This window comes from Pimephales promelas, chromosome 22, assembly GCF_988280905.1.
Source record: "Pimephales promelas chromosome 22, fPimPro1.hap1.1, whole genome shotgun sequence".
Taxonomy (NCBI): domain Eukaryota; kingdom Metazoa; phylum Chordata; class Actinopteri; order Cypriniformes; family Leuciscidae; genus Pimephales; species Pimephales promelas.
The window spans coordinates 30,101,533-30,117,894 of NC_142790.1; the positions used below are offsets into that span (position 1 = coordinate 30,101,533).

The 16,362-nt window shown below is 35.2% G+C and overlaps 1 protein-coding gene and 2 long non-coding RNA genes across 5 annotated transcripts in view; 2 read left to right on the plus strand and 1 right to left on the minus strand.

Annotated features, from left to right (window-relative positions):
- The window catches only part of kcnh2b (potassium voltage-gated channel, subfamily H (eag-related), member 2b), a 135,069-nt gene that overhangs the window by 51,161 nt on the left and 67,546 nt on the right, over positions 1-16,362 (plus strand). The gene's annotated exons all lie outside the window — the stretch shown is intronic.
- Positions 8,607-11,014, minus strand: LOC148969653 (uncharacterized). The gene is made up of 3 exons (XR_016149141.1): positions 10,778-11,014; positions 10,274-10,365; positions 8,607-8,894 (listed from the first exon to the last, which is right to left on the minus strand). It is a non-coding gene; the product is annotated as an uncharacterized LOC148969653 (long non-coding RNA).
- LOC120479936 (uncharacterized) lies at positions 12,621-15,615 on the plus strand. The gene is made up of 3 exons (XR_016149140.1): positions 12,621-13,594; positions 14,655-14,767; positions 14,933-15,615. It is a non-coding gene; the product is annotated as an uncharacterized LOC120479936 (long non-coding RNA).

Below are 16,362 nucleotides of genomic sequence, written 5' to 3' on the forward strand. Positions count from 1 at the left end.
CAGTATTTCTTTCACCCTTGTATTGATGGACAGAGTTACATTGAGAGATTATTTGCTCCAAGTGAGAGCGTTAGTGTGAAATTGAACACATTGTATTTCAACGTTGTTTTCAATAAAAACATTTGCACAAAGCAAGCCGATCCACTTTTCCATGTTGATAAGAGCATTAAAATGAGAAAAAAAAATAATGGGACAAAAATAAATTTAGAATAGATAAAAATGTCAGATTAATCGTGAGTTAACTGTGACATTAATGCGATTAAATATTTTCATCGTTTGACAGCACTACTATTAACACAGCCGTATGTCAGATTCGTCTAGCTTCGTAAGATTGTTTTTAGAATAAGTGATTTGTTGTGACAGGACTCTGTCTATTTATAGTCAACTATTTCCTATAAGTATGTTTATATTGGCTATTTGGCTAATGTTTTTTCAGCTGATTCGTGTCCTGTTTAAAATAAAAGGAATAAAAGCTCTTTTTACATTTTCTTTTTATCAAGTATCATATTTGGATATTTGTAATAATAATACATTAAGTAGAACTATTTTTAATGTATACATGTTTTTTTTTTTTACATTATTTTGCAATGCAATATTAATCATGAATAAAATATATTACAGTGCGGTGCAAGTGAAATGAAGGATTTGGATCGAATTCAAAAAACTTTAGAAGTTTTTTGAATTTTTTTTTTTTTTGAAAAGTTTTTTGAATTTGAATTCCCGCATTCATTCTAAAATTCAAAAAACTTTACAAGTCAAAACTAGAATTATGAAGATAGGCATGTGTTTGTGTGTGTGTTGCATTCGCAAAATGTAATGACACAAAACTCGTCACTTTGTGTCAGAAATCAGCGGAGGATTTTTTTCTGCTATTTTTTTTCTACTGTCACCCCTGCAATTAGTTTGTAATGGATGAACTCATTTTCTGCTCTGTATTTTTACACATTAATTCCGCTGTACTTGGAAATACGTGTGTTATTATAGGATGTGAAATGCAATGTCATGTTGACTTCCAGCTGAACTGTAATTACATCCACAGTCTCACTTTATCATTATCAAGCTGATTAATGTATTCCTCAGCAACTCCATTGGTCTGAAAGAAATGGCTGATCAATAAGGGAACCGCTTTAATTCGCTGGGTCGCATAAGTTTGTTTTTCCAAAAATAGTTTTCTAATCTCGCTAAATGCAAACCTTGTTTGTGTATTTCTGTCTGGTATCCTCTAAAGGGCAATAAAAAGAAACATAATGATGCTCAATCTCCGGTCATTATCTGAGAAGTGGCTCTCGAGTACGGGTGCAAAAACCTGTAGAAGTTGACTTTCCTCCTAAAGCTCTTTCTAATCTAATAGAATTAATTAGATCGAACAGGAAAATAGCGGGTCCGTGTAATTGCGCAGCTCCGTTAAAGTAGTCGTAGTTTATGAGGACATTCATGACTTTCCCCATCAATGCGGTCTGACGGAGATCTTCATTCATTTTATTCTTCATTCTGCAAATTATAATAATCATGAGGAAATGCACGTCACGATGTAAAGACGCTAATCTTAAAGAGCCATTTCTGCCTAAAATGAGTGTTGTTGGTGGACTCAATGATGATAAATGACACATTTGACTGTAAATGTTAGTGTTTCCCCCAGCGTGTGTGAGGCGTTTATCATTCGAATCACTCGTTTTGATGTATTTTGGACGTAATTGCAACAGGCAGGAGGTTAGCAGCCTCTGTTCCCAACCAGCCGTAGAGCAAACAGTCATTAACATGTGTTATTGTTGATCAGCAGGAGCTCGACTGAGGCTCACGACAGCCCTGAAACACAGTGTGTGTGTGTGTGTGTGTGTGCCAAGACCACCGACCGATGCAGATGCTTATAATAAAGAGGACCAATCAGTCCTCGGCGTTCAAATGACTTGTGCAGATCTGCTAGGACATTGCTGAGGTGTTCTGGGTGAATGTGAAATTATTTTGAGGAAGATTTTTTTTTTAGATGCTGAAATGCATAATATCGCACAAGTCTGTTCATAATATCACACAAGTCACATGATCCTTCAGGAATCACTCTAATATGATGATCTGATGCTCAAAAAACATTTCTGATCATTAGCAATGTTGAAAACAGTTTGTGTTTTTGTGGAAATACTGATAAATTGTATTTTTCAGGATTTTTTGATGAACCGATATGAATATTTTGGCCGCTAACCGATAATTCTTTATATTCGAAAGCCGATAACCGATATATCGGCCGATAAATCTAAATCCAACATTTTATAGAATTTTTGAGAGCCTGATTACAAAAATAAAAGTCTCACCATTAAAACCCATGTATCAAACACACAATTATAATGTTCTAATATTTTGACATACTGTATTTTCCTTTTTTTAGGTGATTCTAATCATATTTCAAGCCATTTAAAAGCATATGAAGTGTCTCAGCTGATGGAAATAATCCATTATTTATCGGCTTTAATATATCAGCCCTCCTTTTTTTTATCGGGTCGATAACGATAACATTAAAAACGATCATATATCGGCTGATATCGATATGGTGGCCGATATATTGTGCATCCTTAATTTATTTGAAATAGAATAAAACCTTTTGTAACATTATAAATGCCTTTACTGTCACTTTTGATCAATTTAATGCATCATTACTGAATAAAAATGTACATTTATTTAAATAAAAAACACACACACACACACATTGCATGAAAAACTATATATATTTTTTTAACTTAACTAAATAACTGATATATATGATTTATACAAATATATATACTAACAAAATGATTTATATATATATATATATATATATATATATATATATATATATATATTGTCTTGACTTTGGACTGTCTTTCTCTAGCTTAGTGGCATAATTTAATTTAACACTTTAATGGCACTAACGTGGCTTTCATTGGAAAGTAATTTCCTGTGTTATTTGTCAGATTGCAGTCCTGTAGTTTGATTATTCAATCAGGATAATTGCCCTCCTTCGGCTCGGATCATCCACATGCTGTTCGCTTTAGTTGAGCGCTGGGGCTCGTGTTGTGAGGGTTTTCCCGTCACCTGTCGACACGCGGCCTGTGTTTATAGCTTCCCACATAAATCAGGGCTCTTGTGGCCAGACGTCACACTGGGTAAGATTTACACTCCAGAATGAATGACCAGTACCAGTGCTGATTTACCGGCCGTGGCGTTCGTGTCGAGCTGCGTCCAACTGCACTGATGGGCCTAATAACCATCCTTAATCACGCATCTGCTAGAAAACACTTTTATTGATCCCGAGCTGTTCTGCATCAGTGTGCCGGAGCGGGGGGACGAGGGACCCATGGTAATGAGGCAAAAAGCATCTTCTAAGGTTTTTCTTATGGTTCTTTTGTAGGAATGACAAAGTCACTTACTTGACATTGGCATACATTAATATGTGGAGAGAATCCAGCGTTTAATGTTGTTTATGTGTGTGTGTGGTGTGTTTAATCCGCTGTAACACACACACCATGTGTGCGTTGATAAGTGGACAGCATTGCTGAGTATTTTCTCCTTAAAACTGCAGTGAACCAAAGACAGTCTCAAAAACACACTTTGGTGTTTCTGACGTCACAAACCACCTTGTAACCAATCAGATCAACGTGTGATCGACAACCAGTGGATCTCTGAGTGAGTGGAGGCGGGGCTCATTTGTATAGAGTTACATTAAAGATATTTTTTTTTTTACTAAAATTTTGACTAAAATGAAATGTAACGGTCAAAGACAGTAATTTTGCAGTGCTGAATGCAGAATGTGTAAATTACGCCTGTGTCTTGCATATATTATATTATGTTGCGTATATGTACTTGAAGGGAAATTAAAACTACTGGGGTGTTGGAATGGCGCTACACATAAAAACTTGGGTTTGATTACGTCTCATATTCAGCATGAATCCAAATGTGTTCATGCTGGTAATTGAATTATGTAACATAAGTCACAGCATGTTTCTGATGAAAAACAAAAGCTCACAAAATGCGACTTATATTGGGGAAAAATATGGCATGAAAATGAAATGTTATGTGTGTGTGTGTGTGTGTGTGTGTGTGTGTGTGTGTGTGTGTGTGTGTGTGTGATTTTAGCTGGAGTATTCCCACCTCATATCAGAAGGTCAGATCCCACGAACACTAATAGACGCTCAGACCGCCTCATTACGCTCTTCTTAATTTGTGTTATATTACAGGAGAGTCTGAGGTCATAGTTGATGTTGTTGCTTGTTTATTGTTCAGTGGATTGATCCGTTATACTCACGCGAGGCTTTTGTTTGTTCATAGATAAGCCCTGGAAATGAACGCGGCTGAATTAGGCCATTATGACCCCACCCAGGGCTGCAGTGCACTGGGACCTCATTAGGCTTAATGAGCCAATATCCCTCATCCTTAACGAGCTTCTAGACGCATTATATGAAGCAAAAGGCGTTTCTTTGACTTGACCACTCGTTCAGAGGGCTGTTTATCTGCATATTAGGATGGATGGATTGATGATGGATTGATGATGGATGGATGATGAATGGATGGATGGTGGATGGATGATGGATGGATTGATGATGGATGGATAGATGATGAATAGATGATGATGGATTGATGATGGATGGATGATGGATGGATAGATGATGAATAGATGATGATGGATTGATGATGGATGGATGATGGATTGATGATGGATTGATGATGGATGGATGGATGGATGGTGGATGATGGATTGATGATGGATTGGATGGGTGGTGGATGGATGATAGATGGATGATGGATGGATGGATGATGGATAGATGATGGATTGGATGAGTGGATGGATAGATGATGAATAGATGATGGATGGATGGATTGATGATGGATGGATGGATGATGGATGGATGATGAATAGATGATGGATTGGATGGATGGATGGATGGATAGATAGATGATGAATAGATGATGGATGGATGGATTGATGATGGATGGATGGATGGTGGATGGATTGATGATGGATAGATGATGGATGGATTGATGATGGATGGATGGATAGTGGATGGATGATGGATTGATGATGGATGGATGGTGGATGGATAGATGATGAATAGATGATGGATGGATGGATTGATGATGGATAGATGATGGATGGATTGATGATGGATTGGATGGATGGATGGATTGATGATGGATAGATGATGGATGGATTGATGATGGATTGGATGGATGGATAGATGATGAATAGATGATGGATGGATGGATTGATGATGGATGGTGGATGGATTGGATGGTGGATGGATGATAGATGGATGATGGATTGGATGGTGGATGGATGATAGATGGATGATGGATGGATTGATGATGGATAGGTGATGGATGGATGGATGGATGGATGGATGATGGATGGATGGTGGATGGATAATAGATGGATGGATGGATGATAGATGAATAGATGATAGATGGATGATAGATGGATGGATGGATGGATGGATGATGGATTGGATAGTGGATGGATGATGGATGGATGGTGGATGGATGATAGATGGATGGATGGATGATGAATAGATGGATGGATGGATGATGAATAGATGATAGATGGATGGATGATGAATGGATGATGGATTGGATGGTGGATGGATGATAGATGGATGGGTGGATGATGGATGGATGGATGGATGGATGATGGATTGGATAGTGGATGGATGAATGATTAGATGGATGGATGATTAGATGGATGATGAATAGATGGATGGATGGATGGATGGATGATGAATAGATGGATGGATGGATGGATGGATGGATGGATGGTGGATGGATGATAGATGGATGGATGGATGATGAATAGATGATGGATGGTGGATGGATGATGGACGGATAGGGTGTGTTTGTGTGTTGGTCTCTCGCTGTAATTAAAGTCCACTGATGGGAAGTTTGAAGTGAGTTCAGCTTTATTTCCAAAGCAAAACAGAAGCATGAAACGCAAAACAAGCGCCTAGAGATGACATGGAGATCACCAGCAGCGCTTACACAAAACTATCCCTGACAAGGACACCTGTGCCCAACGAACCAGTGACAACATGACACATCTGACACACATGGCAGGATCACATGACTATAACAGGGGATCACATGACTATAACAGGGGATCACATGACTATAACAGGGGATCACATGACTATAACAGGGGATCACATGACTATAACAGGAAACATGACAAAGACATGAGACCAAAACAAGACGTGACAGTCGCTCATGTATCTCTGCTTGCCCTGCAGTGACTTCTGTTGCTCAGATACGGCTGCCAACACACAGTGACACGGATCATGGGGAGGGTCAACACACACACACACACACACACACACACACACGTTCTCCGATAGAGCGGGTCTCTGCGCGTCACTGTCTGTCCGTGGCAAAGCAGTTCAGTTCCATTGAAGCTTCTATCGGACTCGGTGTTGTTCAGAGCGATCGGGCGCTGGTGTCGAGCACACACACGTAACATGCAGTTTTTAATTGTTCTTCACTTCAGCGCGAGACTCGTTATTTCTGATGAACACTGATGTACCGGCGGCTCGTAATGAGGTCCGGCTGCTCTCATTCATAGAAAGAGCTGATGATGATGATGATGATGATGTCATCCGTTCATGCGATTACACATGAAACTCCACAGAATGACATTAAAATGCCGTGGGGGATCATTGTCTTGGCAGGAAGGCTAATGCACATATTATACATGTATACTATTATATGCTTTTTATTATTTATAATATATATTTTAATCGATTTTATTTATTTTAATTAGTGGAGTGATATTTCTTCATTTTTGATATAGTAACATTAGCAATATGCTAATCACTCGATCTGTCTCCATGCTGCTGTTCCTGTCTCGTCCACAAGCGGGGGTGTGTGTGTGTGTGTGTGTGTGTGTGTGTGTGTGTGTGTGTGTGTGTGTGTGTGTGTGTGTGTGTGTGTGTGTGTGTGTGTGTGTTCTCAGCCCCGGTCCTCGCCATCTCTCAGGATATTAAAGCGCCGCGGCCCGTACAGCGAGACGAACGAAGAGCTCTCGTCGGCCCCTGGAGCTTCGGCGGCTGTCATTGGTCGAGTTAATAAGGAGCTCTGGACTAATTGGCGCTGAGCGTCGGTTGTGTGTCAGAGCGGTTCGGGTCGCGTCAGTGACAGCGGCTCACGAGGGGAGGAGCAGGGGCTTCTGGGACATTTGTATAGTTGTTCTCCTGGAAAAAAATTTGACAAGTTGAGGATGTTAAACAGAACTGCTCATTCTTGCTGTGTGTGTGTGTGTGTGTGTGTGTGTGTGTGTGTGTGTGTGTGTGTGTGTGTGTGTGTGTGTGTGTGTGTGTGTGTGTGTGTGTGTGTGTGTGTGTGTGTGTGAATTTTCATATCAGTGCATCCCTAACAAGGATGTGTGTGCATGTTCATTATCACAGTAGATATTAATTGCTATTTCACACTTCAGAGTAACACCTCTTTCACACACACACACACACACACACACACACACACACACACATTCTCATTAATTCTAAAGCAGAGATTCACCTGATATTTGCATTTACTTGTATGTAAATCTCCCAGAAAGCCATCAAGTATTTGCATGTAAAGTCGTGAGTATGATCAACATCTGCTACTGACGTTCACATCCCCGTGTGTGCTGGTGTCACGTGACTTTAACACCCCCCGCAGATCAGGACACTGTGATAAAATCGACATTTCGCTCAATTCTCAATCTTAAATGTATTCTTGTGTTCACTGAGTTTGTTGCAATGCATTCTGGGATTGCATATTCTGTGATGCTGTCAAAATGACTGACTATCGCCTCATCACAGCGTTTCCGCTGATGTCGCAGTGATTTATCATTAGCGTAGCGCTGATGTTCAGAAAGTCCGTTTTCTCCACCAGGCGTCAGCGATCTGTGATTGGACACGATTATCTTCAGGCGGTTTCATCCCAGCTAACAATTTTTGGTTCCCAGAACGTTCTCAGAACGTTAGATTTTGGTTCCCAGAACGTTCTCAGAACGTTAGTTTTTGGTTCTCAGAACGTTACTTTTTGTGGTTTGTTTTTGGTTAGCTGGGAAAGTTTTCTTAACGTTCCCAGAACGTTAGATTTTGGTTCCCAGAACGTTCTCAGAACGTTGTTTTTTGGTTCTCAGAAAGTTAGTTTTTGGTTCCCAGAAGAGTGGTTTTTGGTTCCCAGAACGTTCTCAGAACGTTAGTTTTTGGTTCTCAGAAAGTTAGTTTTTGGTTCCCAGAACAGTGGTTTTTGGTTCCCAGAACGTTAGTTTTTGGTTCTCAGAACGTTATTTTTTATGGTTTGTTTTTGGTTAGCTGGGAAAGTTTTCTTAACGTTCCCAGAACGTTAGATTTTGGTTCCCAGAACGTTCTCAGAACATTAGTTTTTGGTTCCCAGAAGAGTGGTTTTTGGTTCCCAGAACGTTCTCAGAACGTTAGTTTTTGGTTCTCAGAACGTTATTTTTTATGGTTTGTTTTTGGTTAGCTGGGAAAGTTTTCTTAACGTTCTCAGAACGTTAGATTTTGGTTCCCAGAATGTTCTCAGAACATTAGTTTTTGGTTATCATAACGTTAGTTTTTGGTTACCAGAAAGTTCGTTTTTGGTTCCCAGAACATTACATAGACAATAGTTTTCTTTATGTTCAACAACAATTCATCTTTTTTTTTTACTTCAATAAAATACAACAGTAAATCTATATAAATAAACCTGTACAGTCCATGTTTTTGTCGATTCATTGTTTAATTGTTGATTAAAAACAGACAAAAAAACACAATTATATAGGCCTAGGCTGTGCATCACATTCAAAACAGGCAAAACAAAAGGTGAAACGAAAACAATTGTAGATCCTGCACTTGAAAGCCTCATCCATCTTCATCCATCTTCACCACAGTCATCTGTAAGAATAACAAATAGTAACATTATTACAAAGAAAAGTAAAAAAAAAAATATATATTCTTCAATCAGTCACTGCCATTTAAGTGAAATGACTGAACCTTAAAGGAACACTACGACTTTTTGGGACTTTAGCCTATTCACCTCATCCCCCATAGTTAGATAAGTCCATACATACCTTTTTCATCTCCGTGCGTGCTATAAGTCTGTTTGACGCACCCACCGCTAGCCTAGCTTAGCACAAAGACTGGATGTGAATGGTTGCGGCTTTCATACTAATCCAAATGAGTGACAAAATAACGAATATGTTTTCCTATTTACATGTTGTGGTTTGTATAGTCACAGACTGTGTATACCTGCATTTTTTGTGTTTTTTTATGTATTTATGTATAATATGTGTGCTAAACAAAAGTGTATATAGTTTCTCATTGATAATTGTCTTGAGATATTCACATTTATTCACATTTATAAACTTATTATTATAATCTCCTAAAGTCTTAGAATTTTTATGTTTTCAAGTTTATGATTATTTTTTATTATTTTTCATTTAATTTTGTAATACATGTTTATAAAAATACATGTTCACGGTTTTTATATGTAGATACATTTAATTTATTGTAATGATTTTATATTCATACAATCAATTGTTTTAATTTTTTAAAATAATTACTATTCAGTCACAAACTTGTTCTGCAAAGCAAAAAATAAGATAAATAAGAAAATTTTCGTCAGGACAGAAACTGTAATCTTTTCAACGTTATTGCATATTAGATGAGGTTTTCACGTTGGAGCTGTGAGTGTAAATTTTAGCATACAAGTATTTATTGTTCATGCTCGAGTCTTGTTACTCTTTTACCTTCATAGGTATTCCAGAGTTTAGGGGTAAAATGCGAGAAATCTCCTTTAGTGGACTTTTATGCTGGGCACTACTCACTGATCTATATAAACGACTTGATTGCTCATGACGTCATGTAAATTGAAGTCACCATATTCAATTGAATTAATAGGAAATTATTATCAATGTTAAAAACAGTTGTGCTGATTAATGTGTTTGTGTAAACCATTGTAACAGTTTAAACCATTTTTCCCCTCCAAGATTCATTGTTAAATAGACCACAAACATATGAAGGGTAGTTTACACTAATGTTCAAACATTTGGGGTCAATGATAGATTTAAAAATTAATAGAACAAAAAAAGAAGAAATTCTTACTCAGCAAGGATGCATTACATTAACAAATATATTCAAATAAATGCTGTTATTTAAACCTTTCTATTCATCAAATAATCCTGAAAAACACAAAAATATGAAGCAGCACAACTGTTTTCAACACTGATAATAATCATAAATGTTTTTTTATTTATTGAGCTTCCTCGGCTCACCTGTGTCCTAACGTTACTTCTCCGGCAGCAGCTTTCTTCAGAAATGTTGAAGTAGTGGAGCTTTCTCTCTGTTATGGGTTATTTCGTTACTACTGAAATCACAGAACATTTAATCAAAATGTGTTTAACGTTACCATTGAGCTAACGTTAGTTTCGGCCAATTGCTCCTGAAAGTCCTGAAACATCACCGATACGTTACGTTTACGTTAAATAAATTAGCTCACTGTAAAACCCTTACAAAACCTCTCATTTACACATAATAGGTGATTAAAAGAAACTTTAATAAATAAAAGTTCAACCGAGTTAACGTGGATGTTAGTTAGCCTTGCTAACGTTAGCTGCTACCTCTTTAGCCTTGCTAATATGTTACCTCTACGGACTTTTTCCGAAGACTACACCATGTCGATAAAGTACATTTTTAACAGAATCGTGTCAAATACAAGTAGGAGAAATGTCGAAAACAGTTGTGAGTATTATTCGTGTGCTTTTAGAGAGTAATCTCACCTGAAAAAAGCCGTGAAAAGTTGAAACAACAGCGAGAGAGGGAGTTTTGTTGTTTACCAGTAGCAGTGGTCCCGCGCCGTTTCCATGGCAACTCTGCGCGCCGGCCGCTCCAGTGTTTGAGAGACTCGAAAGTTCACGTGCACGGCATTAATGATTAACCACGTCAAAATCATGCAGCACGTAAATATATACATACATACAATAAAGATGTCCTGAAAGTGCTTTGTAAATAGAATATGAAAGCAGTTGATTATATCAAATAACATTATTGTCGTTGAATATTCAGCTGTAAACCTGGACTTTCACAGAGAGCAATTATTAAATTAAACCTATAAATAACCTGCAGAACGTTCTGGAAAGGTACTCTTTAGGTTACAAAATTAAACCTAAAAATAACCAGCAGGGAACGTTCCCGGAACGTGATCTTTAGGTTATAAAATTAAACCTAAAAATAACCTGCAGGGAACGTTCCCGGAACGTTCTCTTTAGGTTATAAAATTAAACCCAAAAATAACCTGCAGGGAACGTTCCCGGAACGTTCTCTTTAGGTTATAAAATTAAACCCAAAAATAACCTGCAGGGAACGTTCCCGGAACGTTCTCTTTAGGTTATAAAATTAAACCCAAAAATAACCTGCAGGGAACGTTCCCGGAACGTTCTCTTTAGGTTATAAAAATTAAACCTAAAAATAACCTGCAGGGAACGTTCTGGGAAGGTTCTCTTCAGGTTACAAAATTAAACCTAAAAATAACCTGCAGGGAACGTTCCCGGAACGTTCTCTTTAGGTTATAAAATTAAATCTAAAAATAACCTGCAGGGAACGTTCCCGGAACGTTCTCTTTAGGTTATTAAAAAAAAACCTACAGAGAACGTTCTTAGAACGTTCTTATTTGGTTCCCAAAAAAATAACCAAATGGGAACCATATGGGAACGTTAGGGGAACGTTCTGTGTTTACTGGGATTACCCAGGTGAAAAAGACGTTGTATTAAATGTATTAAAAATATATTTGAAATACAAATAGTGTGTTTATAATACATTTGTATTTACAACATGCTTATTTAAAGTGTACTAAAAATGTATTTTATTGCATTTTAGTATATTTCTAAAAAGTATACTAGAAGTACATTGGTAATAAATATATATTTAATTACACTTTTAAGAAATATACTATAGAAAAGCATACTTTTAATGTATTTATAAAAAGTATATTAGTAATATATTGGTAATAAATGTATGCTTTATTATATTTTTAATAAATATGCTAATGATAATTATACTTTAAATGTATTTCTAAAAAGTATATTAGAAGTACATAGGTAATAAATATATGTTTAAATACACTTTTAAGAAATATACTATAGAAAAGCATACTTTTAATGTATTTATAAAAAGTATATTAGTAATATATTGGTAATAAATGTATGCTTTATTATATTTTTAATAAATATGCTAATGATAATTATACTTTAAATGTATTTCTAAAAAGTATATTAGAAGTACATTGGTAATAAATATATGTTTAAATACACTTTTAAGAAATACACTATAGAAAAGCATACTTTTAATGTATTTCTAAAAAAGTATTATTAGTACATTGCTAATAAATGTGTGCTTAATTATATTTTTAATAAATATGCTAATGACAATCATGCTTTAAATATGTTTCTAAAAAGTGTACTAGAAGTACATTGGTATTTAATTACATTTTTAAGAAATATGCTAAATACAAACATATTTTAATTATATTTAAAAATGTTTTACTAGAAACGCAATGCTAATAAATATACACTTAATTACACTTTTAGAAATATGCTAAAAACAAACAGTTTTAGTGAAGTTTTAGTGTATTTACAGAAAGCATACTTGTTGCTAAATTAAAGTATTTTTTGTGTTCACTTCAAGTTTAAAAATTCAAGTCCCTTTAATTCCCTTCCTAACATGAAGGCAATTAAACATGTATCGAAATTAATTGTATATTTCTACAAAGACTAGAAGTAGCACTTTAATTATAAATATGTGCTCAGTTAAGCTTTTAAGAAATATACCAAAAACTAACACACTTTTTGTAATACTACCAACACTTAACTCAATGCATATGTATTTCACACTTTATATTATGTGTTTTAGGTTTAACTTTTTTAAATTAATTTGTTATAATTATGAAAAGCACTAAAATTTGACTAACAAGTAATGCACTTCTATACTTCTGCATTAATTAATCAAATAGTCTTTTCCACAAAACAAGTGAATACCAGTACTTGCACACATCAACATAAAAGATCAGGTGTACATACTAGAAAAACAAAATAAATTTCTTAAAGCTTGACTCTTACATTTGTTTAGCCAAAATTAATTAAAAAAAACTTGTTAATAAGCATGTTAGGTTTATATAAACAGAGTTGTTTCTTTTTTTGTGGATGTTAGTTAATATTTCCAGTTGCATTCATTTGGACCAATCAGAGCCAATCTTTTCAAAACAAGCTTGCCGGCAATTGTCCAATCACACACTGCCATTTGAACTTACATGTTGGGCGGGGCGCGGACAGCGGATACTGACTGTCACTGTGGTATTCCTAGATTTCCTACTTCGGATATTTCAACAGAAATCATGTATTTTCCAAATTTTGCTTTGTTATTTCACTGGCTCGGACCTAGTGAATGTGGATAGCACCGATCTAATATTGAGAGAACACACGAGCAGATTACCAGGTCGTCAGCTCCCGCGAACAATTAGCAGTGAAGAGGACAACGCAGAGGTGCGCCGCCACGACATGGACAGAGCAAGATACTGCCAGAAAAGATCTTACTTCTTGGTGGTAAGTTTATTAGTTTAAGTGATTAGTATAATTGGCTTTATTCTCATTTTGGGTTTAGTTTAAAATATTTTCAGAAGTTGATGACGATGTTCTGTGGATTACTGGCGTTTCTGTTGATTTGACACTAAAGCGAGTTAATCCATTGACGTCTATCAACTTAATTGTTATAGATCTAGACAGTGACATAAAACAACTATAAAAACATTGCACACTGTGTTTGCAGAAAAAAAGGTTATTAATGGTGATTACACGACAGGCTTGATTGTCCCTAAGTAACTTCTTGTGTTTTAAATATTATAATATATTTTAAGCTCTAATAAAACTTTCACATCTGTGATATTTAATTCATAGTAAAATCTAATTAATTATTAGTAGGCTGTCAGTTTTCATGTCAATTCGATAAATAAATTAAGTTGTAATCACCAACTATAAGCTTTCACAAAACCAATTATTAAATATCTTGCACTGAGAAATTAAAATGATGTTAAATAATGAAATGAGAGATTTTATATTTAATATTTAGCCTAGCCAAGGAATTTGCACATTGCAAAGACATTTTTTTTTATTAAACCCAACCGTGAGTAGATGAGGTCAAGTCGAGTAAGTAGTAGTTGATCCTCTTGATTTGTAACTTTTTGTTGGTGAAAAACAACAAAAAAAGGCAATAGTGTCATGTAGCAGCTAAGTAACTAAGTGACCTATATATATTAACACGTATTTGAAAAATGAATATGTATTTTGCCTGATTATGCATTGAATTATGCAATCACATAATCGTGTTTTTCTCGAGGGACTGATTTATATGATTTTATGAGTGGTATTCAGCTTTTTTACATTTAATCAAGGCGTTATCAGCTGTCACCAACTTGTAACTTTCAATAGAAAGTTCTGTCTTTATTAATAATGAATAATTACTTTAATAATAGGGTGGAAGTTACAGTAATGGTTCATTAAATATGTTTCACCATTTAAACAAAATACAAATTATATATGAAGAACACAAACTAGTGTTTTTTCTGCCCTAACTTTGTATAACATGCGACTTTATTTTTTCTTATAGAGCTTCCAGGGATATTAGCATCTCTCAAAGAGGCCCTGGAGTCCATGAAACGAGGTTCATTCAGCTCAAGCCCAAGATCATCTGAGCTGTGTCTTCCTGAAACCTCAGAAATGGTTAGAAAATTCTTTATGATAAAGAAAAATCCTATTTGTTATAATAATTATATCTGACTTTTTGTGCATTAAGTGTTCTGAATTAAGTAACAAAGTGACAGCTTTTTATTAGAATTATAAATGAACAAGTTTATACTAATGCTTGTTTTTTTTTATTCTTGCCAGATTTCCCTCAGTGTTTCTGATGTCCCCAAAAGAGTCTATGGCAGACTGAAAAAGTCACGAACTTCTCTTTTTACTCAAGATTTGGCCACTTTACTTTTTGCTATTGTATTTCACTTTGTTTGACTTAAAGGATTAGTTCACTTTAAAAAAAAAAAAAAAAAACCTTTAGCTGATAGCTTACTCACCCCCATGCCAAGATATCCATGTCATTCTTTCTTCAGTTGAAAAGAAATTAAGGTTTTTGATGAAAACATTTCAGGATTTTCTCCATATAATGGACTTCATTGGGGACCAAACGGTTCAAGGTCCAAAAGACAGTTTCTGTGCAAACTGTTCAAAGGGCTTTAAACGATTCCAGACGATGAATAAGGGTCTTATCAAGCGAAAAAAAAAAACCCACAAGTTTAAGTTTTATAAGCTCAAATGGTCGCCTTGCTCTGTTCTGTTATGCATGTTCATGATTTTCCTATTTGAACTCGTTCATCAAAATTAACAAATATTTTTCCGAGTCATTAGGTTCATTCAATGAACGAAATGAATGAATTGACTCGAAAAAAGATTTGTCAGGGCTGCCAACTCTCAAGCATTCAGCACGAGACTCTCGCAATTGAGCCAATTCTCATGTTTTCACGACAAATTGACTGTTAGCCATTGGACCCTGAACTGTTTGGTTCCCAGTGAAGTCCATTATATGGAGAAAATCCTGGAATGTTTTCATCAAAAACCTTAATTTCTTTTCGACTGAAGAAAGAAAGACATGGACATCTTGGAAGACATGGGGGTGAGTAAATTATCACCAAAAGTTTTTTCAAAAGTGAACTACTCCTTTCAGTTAGTTTATTTATTTATTTATTTTTGTTCTGTTTAATACCTCTGCAAATCAATGCATTTTATGTTAATGTATTTTGTTTAGTTTTCATAATGCTTTACTGATGTAGTGCATTAAAGTTTATCTTTCAAAGAGTGTTTGTGTGTTTTGTAGAAATATTTTTTTTATTGGGTTTTGTTGAATTCAAATGTTTAAATGTATTTTTAATACATTAAAATATATTATTTTTATATTAAATGGTTTTTGGAAAAATATATTTTTAATATGTTAATAGTGGGTCCAATAGTGTTCTACTAATACATTATTAATAAGCTGAAATTATATTTAAAATATACTCAGAACGCATTAATGTGAAGCTAAAAATATACTAATGCTGTATTTCTAAAGTCGATTTAAAGTGTATTAAAATACACTTTAAATAAGTGCTATTATATTACATTAAATGTACTTAAAATGGTTCCATTTTAGCACAATTTAGTATAATAAAATATATTACTATTACCTTAAAATTGAACTTAAATACATATTAAAATACACTTAATATACTTGAAGTTGTTTCAATTTAGCACATTTAATACATATTTAATACGGTACATTTAAA